At 48.5% G+C, this 13,522-nt stretch overlaps 1 protein-coding gene across 2 annotated transcripts in view; it reads left to right on the plus strand.

Moving 5' to 3' along the window:
- Positions 1 to 5,145: 5,145 nt before the first annotated feature.
- The window catches only part of slc25a42 (solute carrier family 25 member 42), a 64,778-nt gene continuing 56,401 nt past the window's right edge, over positions 5,146 to 13,522 (plus strand). Inside the window, exon 1 of one of the 2 annotated variants that reach the window (XR_005457953.1) lies at positions 5,146 to 5,623. The gene's annotated coding sequence lies outside the window, so the exon portion shown is untranslated. Of the gene's footprint in view, positions 5,624 to 5,686; positions 5,770 to 13,522 lie in introns of those variants that run through there. The other variant, XM_038776910.1, reaches the window with a different exon arrangement.

A 13,522-nucleotide genomic window follows, 5' to 3' on the forward strand; every position in this document is an offset into this window, starting at 1 on the left:
GCCATCTACTCTCCCAAAGTTTCTTCGAAAGCCAACTGCCTCTCTGCATTCCTGGGCTCCACCCAACCATGACCCCATCTCCTCAAGCTGAAAAACAAACGATCTCTGCAGGCTGCAAAGCACATTAACTCCCCAGAGACTGTCCCAGTCAAACTAGTCAATTTCACCTGTTTCCTAGAGGCTCCCAGGGATTCACAAAATAAAATAATTTTAAAAAAACATGACCACTGCAGTCAAACACACTATAACTCCAGGCTTTTAAGCCTTAAATTGTCCCAATATTTAGAAGCCAATTTTCCTAAAATCCTCCATTTGCCACACTTCTTAGTTGCTGGCTGTACCTGCAAGATTATTATTATGGGTGGCAAGGTAGCACAGTGGTTAGCATTGTTGCTTCACAGCTCCAGGGTCCCAGGTTCGATTCCTGGCTTGGGTCACTGTCTGTGCGGAGTCTACAAGTTCTCCCTGTGTCTGCATGGGTTCCGGTTTCCTCCCACAGTAAAAGATTGGATTGGATTTGTTTATTGTCACGTGTACCGAGGTACAGTGAAAAGTACTGTTCTGCAAGCAGCCCAACAGATCATTCAGTACATGGGAAGAAAAGGGAATTAAACAAAATTCAACAAAATACAAAATAGGGCAACACAAGATATACAACGTAACTACATGAGCATTGGCATTGGATGAAGCATACAGGGTGTAGTGTTAATGAGGTCAGTCAATAAGAGGGTCATTTAGGAGTCTGGTGACAGTGAGGAAGAAGCTGTTTTTGAGTCTGTTCGTGTGTGTTCTCAGACTTCTGTATCTCCTGCCCGATGGAAGAAGTTGGAAAAGTGAGTAAACCGGGTGGGAGGGATCCTTGATTATGCTGCCTGCTTTTCCCCGGCAGCGGGAGGTGTAGATGGAGTCCATGGATGGGAGGCAGGTTTGTGTGATGGACTGGGCGGTATTCACGACTCTCTGAAGTTCCTTGCGGTCCTGGGCCGAGCAGTTGCCATACCAGGCTGTGATGCAGCCCGATAGGATGCTTTCTATAGTTCATCCATAAAAGTTGGTAAGGGTTAATGTGGACATGCTGAATTTCCTTAGTTTCCTGAGGAAGTATAGGCACTGTTGTGCTTTCTTGGTGATAGCGTCGACGTGAATGGACCAGGACAGATTTTTGGTGATGTGCACCCCTAGGAATTTGAAACTGCTAACCATCTCCACCTCGTTGATGCTGACAGGGGTGTGTACAGTACTTTGCATTCCTGGGCTCCACCCAACCATGACCCCATCTCCTCAAGCTGAAAAACAAACGATCTCTGCAGCCTGCAAAGCACATTAACTCCCCAGAGACTGTCCCAGTCAAACTAGTCAATTTCACCTGTTTCCTAGAGGCTCCCAGGGATTCACAAAATAAAATAATTTTTAAAAAACATGACCACTGCAGTCAAACACACTATAACTCCAGGCTTTTAAGCCTTAAATTGTCCCAATATTTAGAAGCCAATTTTCCTAAAATCCTCCATTTGCCACACTTCTTAGTTGCTGGCTGTACCTGCAAGATTATTATTATGGGTGGCAAGGTAGCACAGTGGTTAGCATTGTTGCTTCACAGCTCCAGGGTCCCAGGTTCAATTCCTGGCTTGGGTCACTGTCTGTGCGGAGTCTACAAGTTCTCCCTGTGTCTGCATGGGTTCCGGTTTCCTCCCACAGTAAAAGATTGGATTGGATTTGTTTATTGTCACGTGTACCGAGGTACAGTGAAAAGTACTGTTCTGCAAGCAGCCCAACAGATCATTCAGTACATGGGAAGAAAAGGGAATTAAACAAAATTCAACAAAATACAAGAAAATACATAATAGGGCAACACAAGATATACAACGTAACTACATGAGCATTGGCATTGGATGAAGCATACAGGGTGTAGTGTTAATGAGGTCAGTCAATAAGAGGGTCATTTAGGAGTCTGGTGACAGTGAGGAAGAAGCTGTTTTTGAGTCTGTTCGTGTGTGTTCTCAGACATTTGTATCTCCTGCCCGATGGAAGAAGTTGGAAAAGTGAGTAAACCGGGTGGGAGGGATCCTTGATTATGCTGCCTGCTTTTCCCCGGCAGCGGGAGGTGTAGATGGAGTCCATGGATGGGAGGCAGGTTTGTGTGATGGACTGGGCGGTATTCACGACTCTCTGAAGTTCCTTGCGGTCCTGGGCCGAGCAGTTGCCATACCAGGCTGTGATGCAGCCCGATAGGATGCTTTCTATAGTGCATCCATAAAAGTTGGTAAGGGTTAATGTGGACATGCTGAATTTCCTTAGTTTCCTGAGGAAGTATAGGCACTGTTGTGCTTTCTTGGTGATAGCGTCGACGTGAATGGACCAGGACAGATTTTTGGTGATGTGCACCCCTAGGAATTTGAAACTGCTAACCATCTCCACCTCGTTGATGCTGACAGGGATGTGTACAGTACTTTGCTTCCTAAAGTCGATGAACAGCTCTTTAGTTTTGCTGGCATTGAGGGAGAGATTGTTGTCGTTACACCACTCCACTAGGTTCTCCAAGGTGGAATGGACATGCTAAATTGCCTTTAGTGGCCAAAAAGGTTAGGTTACTGGGCTACGGGGATAGGGTGGCGGTGTGGGCTTACGTCGGGTGCTCCTTCCAAGGGCCGACATCTGTCTGCACTATAAATACTATAGTTGTAATTGGGACACCTTGGGGTTGTGAAAGGTGCCATATAAATGCCGTGATAGAACCATAGAGTTCCTACAGGAAAGGAGACCATTCGGCCCACTGAATGTGTGCACCCACCCTCTGAGAGAATACCATATGTAGGCCCACTTCCCTGCCCTATTTGGCGTAACCACACCTAACCTACACATCTTTGGACACTATGGGGCAATTTAGCATGGCCAATCCACCTAACCACATCTTTGCACTGTGTGAGGAAACCGGAGCATCCAAAGGAAACCTATGAAGACACGAGGAGAATGTACGAACTCCACATGGTCATCCAAGGCTGGAATTGAACCCAGGTAATAGCTGTGCCACACTGTCGCCACTTGAGCGAGTTGCATGTTGAGGCTACGAAAGTTGAGGCTATGAGAGATTGGTGCTCTCTTTTGGGCGTGGAGGCGTGTGGACCTGGGGTGAGGACAAGAGTTGAACTGATCTGTGAAATGACGCCACAATAGTCGAATAGCGGGTTGGCACACAGAGCTCAGCTGTTAGTGCAGAGGATCACCTGGGTGGGGGTGGGGGGTGTGTGACTGTGCCCCTGGCAAGGGGTCAGTGCCTTGGGAAAGAGAGGCGGGAGAAAAACGACAAAGTTAATAACAAGTAGACTTTCGGAGTTTTGGGCAAGTTCCCAATCCCTGCCCATGTGGATAAATGATTGACAGGTGGCAGGAGCTCCGCCTCTTTTCTCTTATTGGCCATCCCCGCCGCCAATCAGCCAACATCATTGGACCGCCTCTACCGGTGGCATTGAAGCTGAGGTAAAAAGTGAATGAAATTTATCTAATTTCAAGGCCAAATATTTAAATACCTAGGGCAGCACAGTGGCGCAGTGGTTAGCACTGCTGCCTCACGGCGGCGAGGTCCCAGGTTCGATCCTGGCTCTGGGTCACTGTCCGTGTGGAGTTTGCACATTCTCCCGTTTCTGCGTGGGTTTCACCCCCACAACCCAAAGATGTGCAGGGTAGGTGGGTTTACATAGAATTTACAGTGCAGAAGGAGGCCATTCGGCCCATCGAGTCTGCACCGGCTCCTGGAAAGAGCACCCTACCCAAGGTTAACACCTCCACCCTATCCCCATAACCCAGTAACCCTACCCAACACTAAGGGCAATTTTGGACACTAAGGGCAATTTATCATGGCCAGTCCACCTAACCCGCACATCTTTGGACTGTGGCCACGCTAAATTGACCCTGAATTGGAAAAAAATAATTGGGTACACTAAATTAAACAAATATATTTTAAATACCTCAACCCCTCTCCTCTCATAAGTAACTTTCTGTTACTCGCAAATAAAAATACTTACAAAAGATTAATGGTCTCCCCAAATCCCACCGCCGGACCCACCTCCTTCATTTCTTTATTGGCCGAGCTAATGTTTACATCCTGACGTAGGGCGCAAGGTGCAGAATGATTGGTCCATGACCGTGTCCATCAAGCCCGTCCCCAGCCAGTCAGCGTCCTGTTCTTAAATACAGACACCTGATTGGTGTAGATTTACGTCAATCTCCATGATGCGCCTCCTGAACAACAGCCAATCGGAGGCACCCCTGTCGCAGCCTCCGTCTGATTGGATGCGGGTGGTGAGCTCAGCGCAACGCCCCTCCCGCTGCACCAATCTGAGTCTGGGCCGAGGGCGATGGGATGGGGCGGGCGCCTCGCGCTGGCGGCCGGTTGTTCACCTCGGCTCGCGAGCGGCTGCGGCGCCCGCCTGGTCCTCCAGTATCCCAGAACCCCTGGCCCAGCTGGAAGTTTACTCAATAGCTTGGTGGGACAGGTCGAGAAGGAGCAGGGAGGGAAATCCGGACAGGCCGAGGGGGAGGCGGCGTGTGTGCGCGCGCGTCAAGGGGGGGGCGGGATTTTGAGCTTAGAGGAGGGACTGGGGGTGGTCAGGGGGGCGGGAATGAGGTGGTTGAGGGGACTGAGGGAGGGATCAGAGTGAGGGAACTGTTCGGGGGGGGGGTTCAGAGTGAGGGGACTGAGTGGGGTGGGGGTGTCTGGGTGAGGGGACTGGGGGGGGGTGAGTCACAGTGAGGAGTCTGAGTGGGGGGGTCAGGGTGAGGGGACTGAGTGGGGGGGTCAGGGTGAGGGGACTGAGTGGGGGGGTCAGGGTGAGGGGACTGAGTGGGGGGGTCAGGGTGAGGGGACTGAGTGGGGGGGTCAGGGTGCGGGGACTGAGTGGGGGGGGTCAAAGTGAGGGGACTGAGTGGGGGGGGTCAAAGTGAGGGGACTGAGTGGGGGGTCGGGGTGAGGGGACTGAGTGGGGGGTCGGGGTGAGGGGACTGAGTGGGGGGGGGTCGGGGTGAGTGGACTGAGTGGGGGGTTTGGGGTGAGGGGACTGAGTGGGGGAGGGTCTGTGGGGAGACAGGGTGTGGGGTCTGAGGGGGCATCAGGTTGACGGGGACTGTGGGGGGTGAGGGTAAGGGGGACTGAGTAGGGGGAGGTGACTGCCGGTGGGGAAGGCAAGGCCAGGGTAAGGGAAATTTAATCAGCTAGGGGAGGTTCAGGCCAAGGTAAAGGAGAGGTAGTACTCGTCAAACCGGAGTGGGGGAAATGCTGCCCAAATTGAGGATGTTCTGGAACAGTACTGTGTGCAACAAGGTACAGTGAGAAGCACCCAGCCTGAGGGGCAGCACAGACTGAGGAAGTCATAGAGAAGGGTAAGCCACAGTAAGGGTAGGAAGGGTAAGGACAAGCCAAACTAAACGAAGGAGGGCAAATAGAATAGAGTATTGTGATGTGAGGGATAACTCAAAGGAGTGCGAGTTAGAATAATGAGGATCAGGATGGTAGACTGATCCAGGATAGCTGAGTTATACAGCTATCTGTACAGTTCAAACTGGGCTGAACGAGGACAGCAGAGAACCTTGTTTGCAGAAGATCAATCCAGAGATCACGCGGGCGAAGGTAAATGCAGTGGGGATCTGTCCACAACATTCTGCCGTCTGTTAAAAATGTCAAACTGAATTTTCAAATGTTCGTTTTGCATGAACATGCAGCGAGTGAGAAATGTGCCTCTTAGAGGTTCTGCAGTCTGTGGAATGAAATGACAGGTTAGTGTTTTGGGATGAGACTGTTATGCAGAATACTGAATGGTCTTTAATTAAATCTTCTTGCCTTCCAGATTTGACAGACCTGCTGTAAATGCTCTCTATTTTTTCTGTTTTGGATTTTGGATTTTTGCATGTATTTTTTGTGTAGTTAGTTGGGAGATGTTCCAAAATATCTCCAAAACCCGTCTTGCTGCTTTAGGTCAGATATTTGCAATCGCTTTTTTGGGGAATATTTTACGATATTTTGAGAAAAACAACCTGCCTTTTAAAGATCTCAGTTTAGTTCCAAAGAGCAGGCCACAAAATAAGAAAATACTGGATGTATTCAACATGTCTGGTAACATCTGAAAAGATGGTGCGATTTCCTGGAATTCTGATTAGGCCCGTTAATCCTCCTTTTCATATTTTAACATTGTTATTTTCAAGTTTGTAGGGGCTTATTTTTTTATGAAATAGTCACACGTCTCCTTTTGAAGAAAACTTAAATGAGTGCTTTTCATTTCTGATTACATCGTTCTCGGTTTCTGGTTCTGTGGGTACATGAAATGAACTGAAATGAAAATCGCTTATTGTCACAAGTAGGCTTCAAATGAAGTTGATGTGAAAAGCCCCTAGTCGCCACATTCCGGCGCCTGTTCGGGGAGGCTGGTATGGGAATTGAACCGTGCTGCTGGCCTGCCTTGGTCTGCTTTAAAAGCCAGTTCTTTAGCCCTGTGCTAAACCAGCCCCTACATCAGATAGAATGCAGACATCTCATCTCTCTGACAAAGGTTTTCAGTGGCATAATTTGCCTGACTGTAGGGCAAAGTATTTTAATTTTGCTTGGATTATTTATAGGGTCACCCTTTGAGTTCCCAGAGGCAGGTCTTTGGGAAATTCTGCTGCATGTTTTGCATCTTTTCCAAGCAATTTTGGCTTCACTGTTTATTGCAAGTTATATACTGTTACAACATCCAGACAGATAGCAGTTGGGTTTACTTTTCTTCTGGTGAACATAGAACATAGAACAGTACAGCACAGAACAGGCCCTTCGGCCCTCAATGTTGTGCCGAGCCATGATCACCCCACTCAAACCCACGTATCCACCCTATACCCGTAACCCAACAACAACAACCCCCCCCCCCCGACTGACTTTCTCTATGCCATGACTGACTTTCTCTATGCCACTAACTCCATGAAGTTCTGCAATGTGGTTGTATCTGGAACAAAGAAAATGTTTTCAGGTGATCTGTTAGATCATCTTAAACTTTTAAATGTTAGTAAACAGTTTTCTGTTTCGCTGGAATTTAAAAATATCAGCATACAGACTGATCAAGAGAGCTCGGCTGCAGTTTCAGATAAAGAGCAGTGACAATTTAGCAAGATATTAGAAGCTGATTAACAGTTGTAGATTGTTGAGTGCTCGCACTGAGGGCGTGCTGCATTGTCTTTTGGATGTAGATGTTAAACCGAGGCCCTTGTCTACCTTTTAGAAAAGATTCCCAAAGCACTATTGGCCGGGGTGGGGGTGGGGGGGGGGGGAGAGAGAGAGCAGAGAGCTCTCCCCAGTGTCCTGGTCAATATTTAAACCTAAACCAACATCACGTTGCTATTTGTGGCATTGTTCTGTGCAAATTTCCTGCTGGGTTTCTTTTTTTTTATTTTAGAGTATCCAAATCATTTTTTTCCCAATGGGGAATTTAGCGTGACCATTCCACCTATCCTGCACATCTTTGGGTTGTGGTGTGAAACCCGTGCAAACTCCACACGGACAGTGACCCAGAACCAGGATCGAACCTGAGACCTCGGTGCCATGAGGCAGCAGGGCTAACCCACTGCGCCACCGTGCTGCTCCTTCTGCTGGGTTTCTGACATTACCACAGTGACTACCTACCAAAAAGTACTTAATTGGCGCGTTGGAATATCCTGAGGTTGTGACAGACACTGTTAATTCCGGTTCTGGTTTTCTTTAGAGCAGGCTTCTTTAAAGTGGGGGTTGTGACCCACAGGTGCGTCGAGGGCAGGTGTAAAAAGGGTCGCGGCGCACCTTGAAATTAACATGTGTATCCTAACTGGGTAAGATCAGCAGGATGGCAAAGAGACAAAGTTTCACAAAAATAGCTTTTGTGAGGGGAGATACGATCGAATGCATGGCCCAGGAGTGAGAAGCAGAGTGGACTGGCAGGCTGACAGACATCCCAACAGCACGCCAGGCGGTTAGTTGTAAATTGGAACCACTACACTGACAAGACTGATGTCCAGTAATGGGACATCAGGTCGTCACCAATCAATCCTACTCTTCACTGAACTGAAATCATTCCATCAACTAAAGTTAAATTGAGTAGCTTTTTAGATTCACCAAGAGACTCAGTCCCCATTTCTGTAGAGAAGCTAGCACAGTTCCCCCACCCTGCAAGTCGTCCGCTTACACACCCTCTCTCTCTCGGTCCTCTCATTGGAAGGTGCTTTTGGGAAGCCAAACACCAGATTGGAGAGTTTACGTATCCATTCAAAATGTGTGAGAGACAATAGGGCTTGGAGAATACTGTCTTCTTTCTTTCTGGGTCTGGGTGTCGATCCTCACCGCAGCAAAACCCACTGCATTTACCAGATTAAACCTGGCACAGAACAATTCATTCAGACTCTTTAACAACAGCTACCGATGGAAAATCCTCAGTATTTTATGGAAACTCGCTGCCTTTGTCTGCACCCCCCCTAAAAAATCATCTTGCATCGTAAGTGAAAACATTTTTATATCAATCCCAAAAGCAGCATTTCCGAGTTTAGAACTATATCCCTGTGTCTTACTCTCACAATTTAATTTATAGTAGCATTCTGGATTCATTTTAGGGGCTAGTTTAGCACAGGGCTAAGTAGCTGGCTTTTAAAGCAGACCATGGCAGGCCAGCAGCGCGGATTCAATTCCCGTACCAGCCTTCTAGAACAAGCGGCGGAATGTGGCGACGAGGGGCTTTTCACAGTAACTTCATTTGAAGCCTACTTGTGACAATAAGCGATTATTATTTCATTTCAACCATTTATTAGCATACAGTATCTTCTCCTGCAAGATTATCTTTAAGATTAAGGTCTATTAAGTGTAAATTTCTGTAGTCTTTCCCCTGTGTTAGTCATGGCTCAGTGGGTAACGCTCTTGTCTCTACATCAGACGGTTGTAGGTTCACCTCCACATCTCGGCTAAGTGAGTACTGCAGGGATGCTGCTGCCCTGCTAGAAATGCCATTTTCCAGTTACCATGTTACATGGAGGCTCTGCCTCTCATATGGATGTAAAAGATTCCATAGGACTACATTCAATAAGAGCAGGGAATTATTCCTGATATCCTAACTAACATTTATCCCTCAATCAACATCACAAAAACAGATTATCTGGTCTTTTTCATATTGCTGTTTGTGGGATCGTTCTGTGCGTACATTGGCATTACAGTAGTGACTGGACTTCATTGGTTGCAAACTACTTTATGCTCATGTAGTTGTGAAGTGTCTCACTCTATGCAGATGACCTCCTCTATGTCTCAAAGCCACAGGAGGGACTGAAGGCAATACTGCAAATACTGAAAGAGTTTGGAATCTTCTCGGGCTACAAACTTAACCTGGGCAAAAGCGAGACATTCCCAGTGAACCCAAAAGCGGGAGGGACAGAGCTGAAGGGGCTCCCGTTCAAAACGGCCTTGAACAGATTCCGTTACCTGGGGATCCAAATAGCCAGAGACTGGACACAGATCCACATGTGGAACCTGACCAGCCTGGTGGAGGAAGTAAGAAAAGACCTTCAACGGTGGGGCTCACTCCCACTCTCCCTGGTGGGAAGAGTGCAGACGATTAAATTGAACGTACTGCCAAGGTTCCTCTTCCTGTTTAGATCCATCCCGATCTTCATCCCCAAGGGCTTTTTCCAAAACATAGACAGGCTAATCATGGCGTTTGTGTGGAGTGGCAAGAAACCGAGAATTCCCAAACCAACACTGCAAAGAGGGAAAGTCAGAGGGGACCTGGCTCTGTCGAACCTACAATACTACCACTGGGCAGCAACGGCGGAAAACGTGAGGGGATAAGTACAAGAACCCGACACGAATTGGGTACAAATGGACGAGGCATCCTGTAAAGGAACAACCCTCCGGGCCCTGGCCACAGCAGCATTCCCATCCCCCTCAACAAGGTGCACAATGAGCCCAGTGGTAGCAGACATGCTGAGAACGTGGACCCAGTTGAGACAACACTTCGGGATAACAAAAATGTCCCTTATGGCCCCCATATGTGGCAATCACAGATTCCCCCCAGCCATGCTAGATACCACCTTCAAAAGATGGAGGCGGGACGGGGGCACACTGATGGTCGGGGACTTCTACGTAGGGCGCAGACTGGCGACACTGGACGAACTGATAAGGAAGTGGAAACTATCAAGAGGACAGGAATTGAGACCCCTCCAAATAAAGCACTTCCTCCGCAAAAGAGTACCCCAAGGCTCCAGAAAGCACACTACTCGAGGACCTGTTAGGCACAAGCAGCGAGAGGGGGGCTATGTGGGAAAATATACGGACAGCTACTGGACAGAGCCCGAACACCACTGGACAGGACCATACAAAAATGGGAGGACGAACTGGGGACAGAGGTGGGATGGGGACTCTGGAGCGAAGCACTGAGCAGGGCGAACTCCACCTCCTGCGTAAGGCAAGTCTAATGCAGCTCAAAGTGGTGCACAGAGCGCACCTGACCAGAACCCGAATGAGCAGGTTCTTCCTGGAGGGGTAGGACAAATGTGAATGGTGCCAGAGGGGCCCGGTCAACCATACCTACATGTTTTGGGCTTGCCCCAAGCTTGCTGGCTTCTGGACAGCCTTCTCCGAAGCAATGTCCAAGGTTGTGAGGGTAAAGCCATGCCCAATAGTGTCAATCTTCGGAGTATTGGAGCTGCCAGAGCTACACATGGGGAAGGGGGCTAACGCCCTTGCTTTCGCTTCCCTAATCGCACACCGGAGAATCCTGCTCGGCTGGCGATCGGTAGCACCGCCCAAAGCTGCAGACTGGCTCGCTGACCTCTTGGAATTTCTCCACCTGGAGAAGATTAAGTACGCCATCCGAGGGTCAGAGGAAGGCTTCCTGGATACTTGGGGGCAGTTCGTCAGCCTGTTCCAAAACCTGTTCGAGGCCAGCAACAAGGAGTAAGTCAGGAAAAAAAAAAAAGATGAAGAACCAAAGGACTGCGCAACCCGGGGGGGGGGGGGGTTGGAAAACGGGAAACCACGAGAGAGGAGGAAGGGGGGGCATCATAGACCGATCCAGAGGGCAGCAAAATGTACATAGTCAAATGAGGGACAAAACAAACCTCTCTGTAAATTAAAGCAAATTAGCAGACAGGAAAAATGTAATGTATATAAGTAAAAACTGTTTATAAATATGAGGAAAGCCAATAAAAAGATTTTCAAAAAAACCAAAAAAAAATGTAGTTGTGAAGTGAAATGTAAATCTTGTTTTTCTCCATAATTCAAACATTGACATCAACGTTGTGGCTCTCCTGCACTTTGAAGATATCTCTATTTTCATAGTGTCATAGAGTTTTACAACACAGAACACAGCAAGAGGCCCTTCCGCCCATCATGTATGTGCCGGCCATCAAGTACCGGGCGGCACGGTAGCATTGTGGATAGCACAATCGCTTCAGAGCTCCAGGGTCCCAGGTTCGATTCTGGCTTGGGTCACTGTCTGTGCGGAGTCTGCACATCCTCCCCGTGTGTGCGTGGGTTTCCTCCGTGTGCTCCGGTTTCCTCCCACTGTCCAAAGATGTGCGGGTTAGGTGGATTGGCCATGATAAATTCCCCTTAGTGTCCAAAATTGCCCTTAGTGCTGGAGCGAAGCACTGCATAGGGTCAACTCCACCTCCACGTGCGCAAGGCTCAGCCTGACGCAACTAAAAGTGGTACATAGAGCCCACTTAACAAGAACCCGTATGAGTAGGTTCTTCCCGGAGGTGGAAGACAGATGTGAACGGTGCCAAAGAGGCCCGGCCAACCACGCCCACATGTTCTGGTCTTGCCCCAGACTCGTGGAGTACTGGACAGCCTTCTTCGAGGTAATGTCCAAAGTGGTGGGAGTGAGGGTGGAGCCATGCCCGATAGTGGCGGTCTTCGGGGTTTCAGAACAGCCAGATCTATTCCTGGGGAGGAGGGCGGACGCCCTTGCCTTTGCCTCCCTGATCGCCCGCCGTAGAATCCTGTTTGGCTGGCGGTCAGCAGCACCGCCCAGAGCTGCGGACTGGCTGTCCGACCTCTCGGAATCTCTCCAAATGGAGAAAATCAAATTTGCCATCCGAGGGTCGGACGACGGCTTCCACAGAACGTGGGAGCCATTCATGCAACTGTTCCGGGACCTATTTGTGGCCAATGTACAAGAGGAAGAATAGTCGGGGGAAGGTAGCGGGAGGGGGGGGGGGGGGCTACTGGTTCGTTACGGGGGTTCGATGGCTAGCTAAGGCCCAAAACCAAACGAAATAAACATGTTGAGGGGGGGGGGGGGGGGCGCAGTTACTACTACGAAGATGCTTACCTGTAAATATGTATGTTAATTTTTGCGTGTTTGTTTTTTTTCTTTTTTCTTTCTCCTAACAATTTGTAATTTGTTCAATATAAAATATGAAAACTGAATAAAAACATTTATAAAAAAAAAAAAAAATTGCCCTTAGTGTTGGGTGGGGTTACTGAGTTATGGGGATAGGGTGGAGGTGTTGACCTTGGGTAGGGTGCTCTTTCCAAGAGCCGGTGCAGACTCGATGGGCCGAATGGCCTCCTTCTGCACTGTAAATTCTATGTAAAGTGGGTCATGAGGGTTAGCCAGTAGGCAAAAGTGGGTCTTGGGAAATTAAGTTTGAATAACACTGCTTTTGAGTCAGTCTGTCTGGATGTATTGCTTAGTTGTTCAGTAGTAGGCATCCATATCTCGCGAAATGATGGGCTGTGCCCGGGATGTATTGAACATTGTCTGTTGTGCCTGTGGAGTTTGGCTCGTTAATGGCAATTCCTTCTCGGGTGGATACCGTTGGCCTGAACTCGATTGATTTTTATTCCTTCTGGCGGGCTGTCTTCTGGCTTGCTATAGAGCGTGTCTTTGGGAATTTTACCATCATCCATTCAGCTCATATAGCCCAACCAATATAGACCCCAGAGCAAACATGCTCGGGATCCCTCCATGCTGATGTACTTCCACAGTCGGCACTCTGTCCTGTTTGGATTTGCCCAATATACATTTGAGGCAGCGGAGGTGGAAGCAGTTTCTTGGCTTACACAAATTGTCCTTGCTTCACTGCTCCAAAGAACGGTGCTGAGAATGCAATCCTGGTACACAGCTTTGTGTATTCGGCTAGTTGGCTGTTGGTCCACAACAACTTTGACATGACAGCTAGTGCCTTGGCAAACCTGGTGCTGATTTCAGCATCAAGGGACAGATTGCTGGTGATTTTTGATCCAAGTTTTGTGAGCGGTCGACAACCTCCAGAGTGAGCTTGTCAGTATTGATGGAAGTGGTGTCTCTTCATTCTGGCCTGTTATTTTGGTCTCCTGGCATTGGTTGTTTGCCCAAATACTTGGCTGACCCGGGGGAACAGATCTACAAACTGCTGTAAGCAAACTTCATATGGGATGTCAGCATGCTATCATCATAAAATAGCAATTCACCAATTAGAACTTTTAGGCACTTTGGTTTTGGCATGCACTCTTGCCAAGTTGCACACCGTACCAACATGGATACGAATATCCCAAAGAGAG

The sequence above is a fragment of the Scyliorhinus canicula genome, chromosome 18, assembly GCF_902713615.1.
Source record: "Scyliorhinus canicula chromosome 18, sScyCan1.1, whole genome shotgun sequence".
In the NCBI taxonomy this organism is placed as follows: Eukaryota; Metazoa; Chordata; class Chondrichthyes; order Carcharhiniformes; family Scyliorhinidae; genus Scyliorhinus; species Scyliorhinus canicula.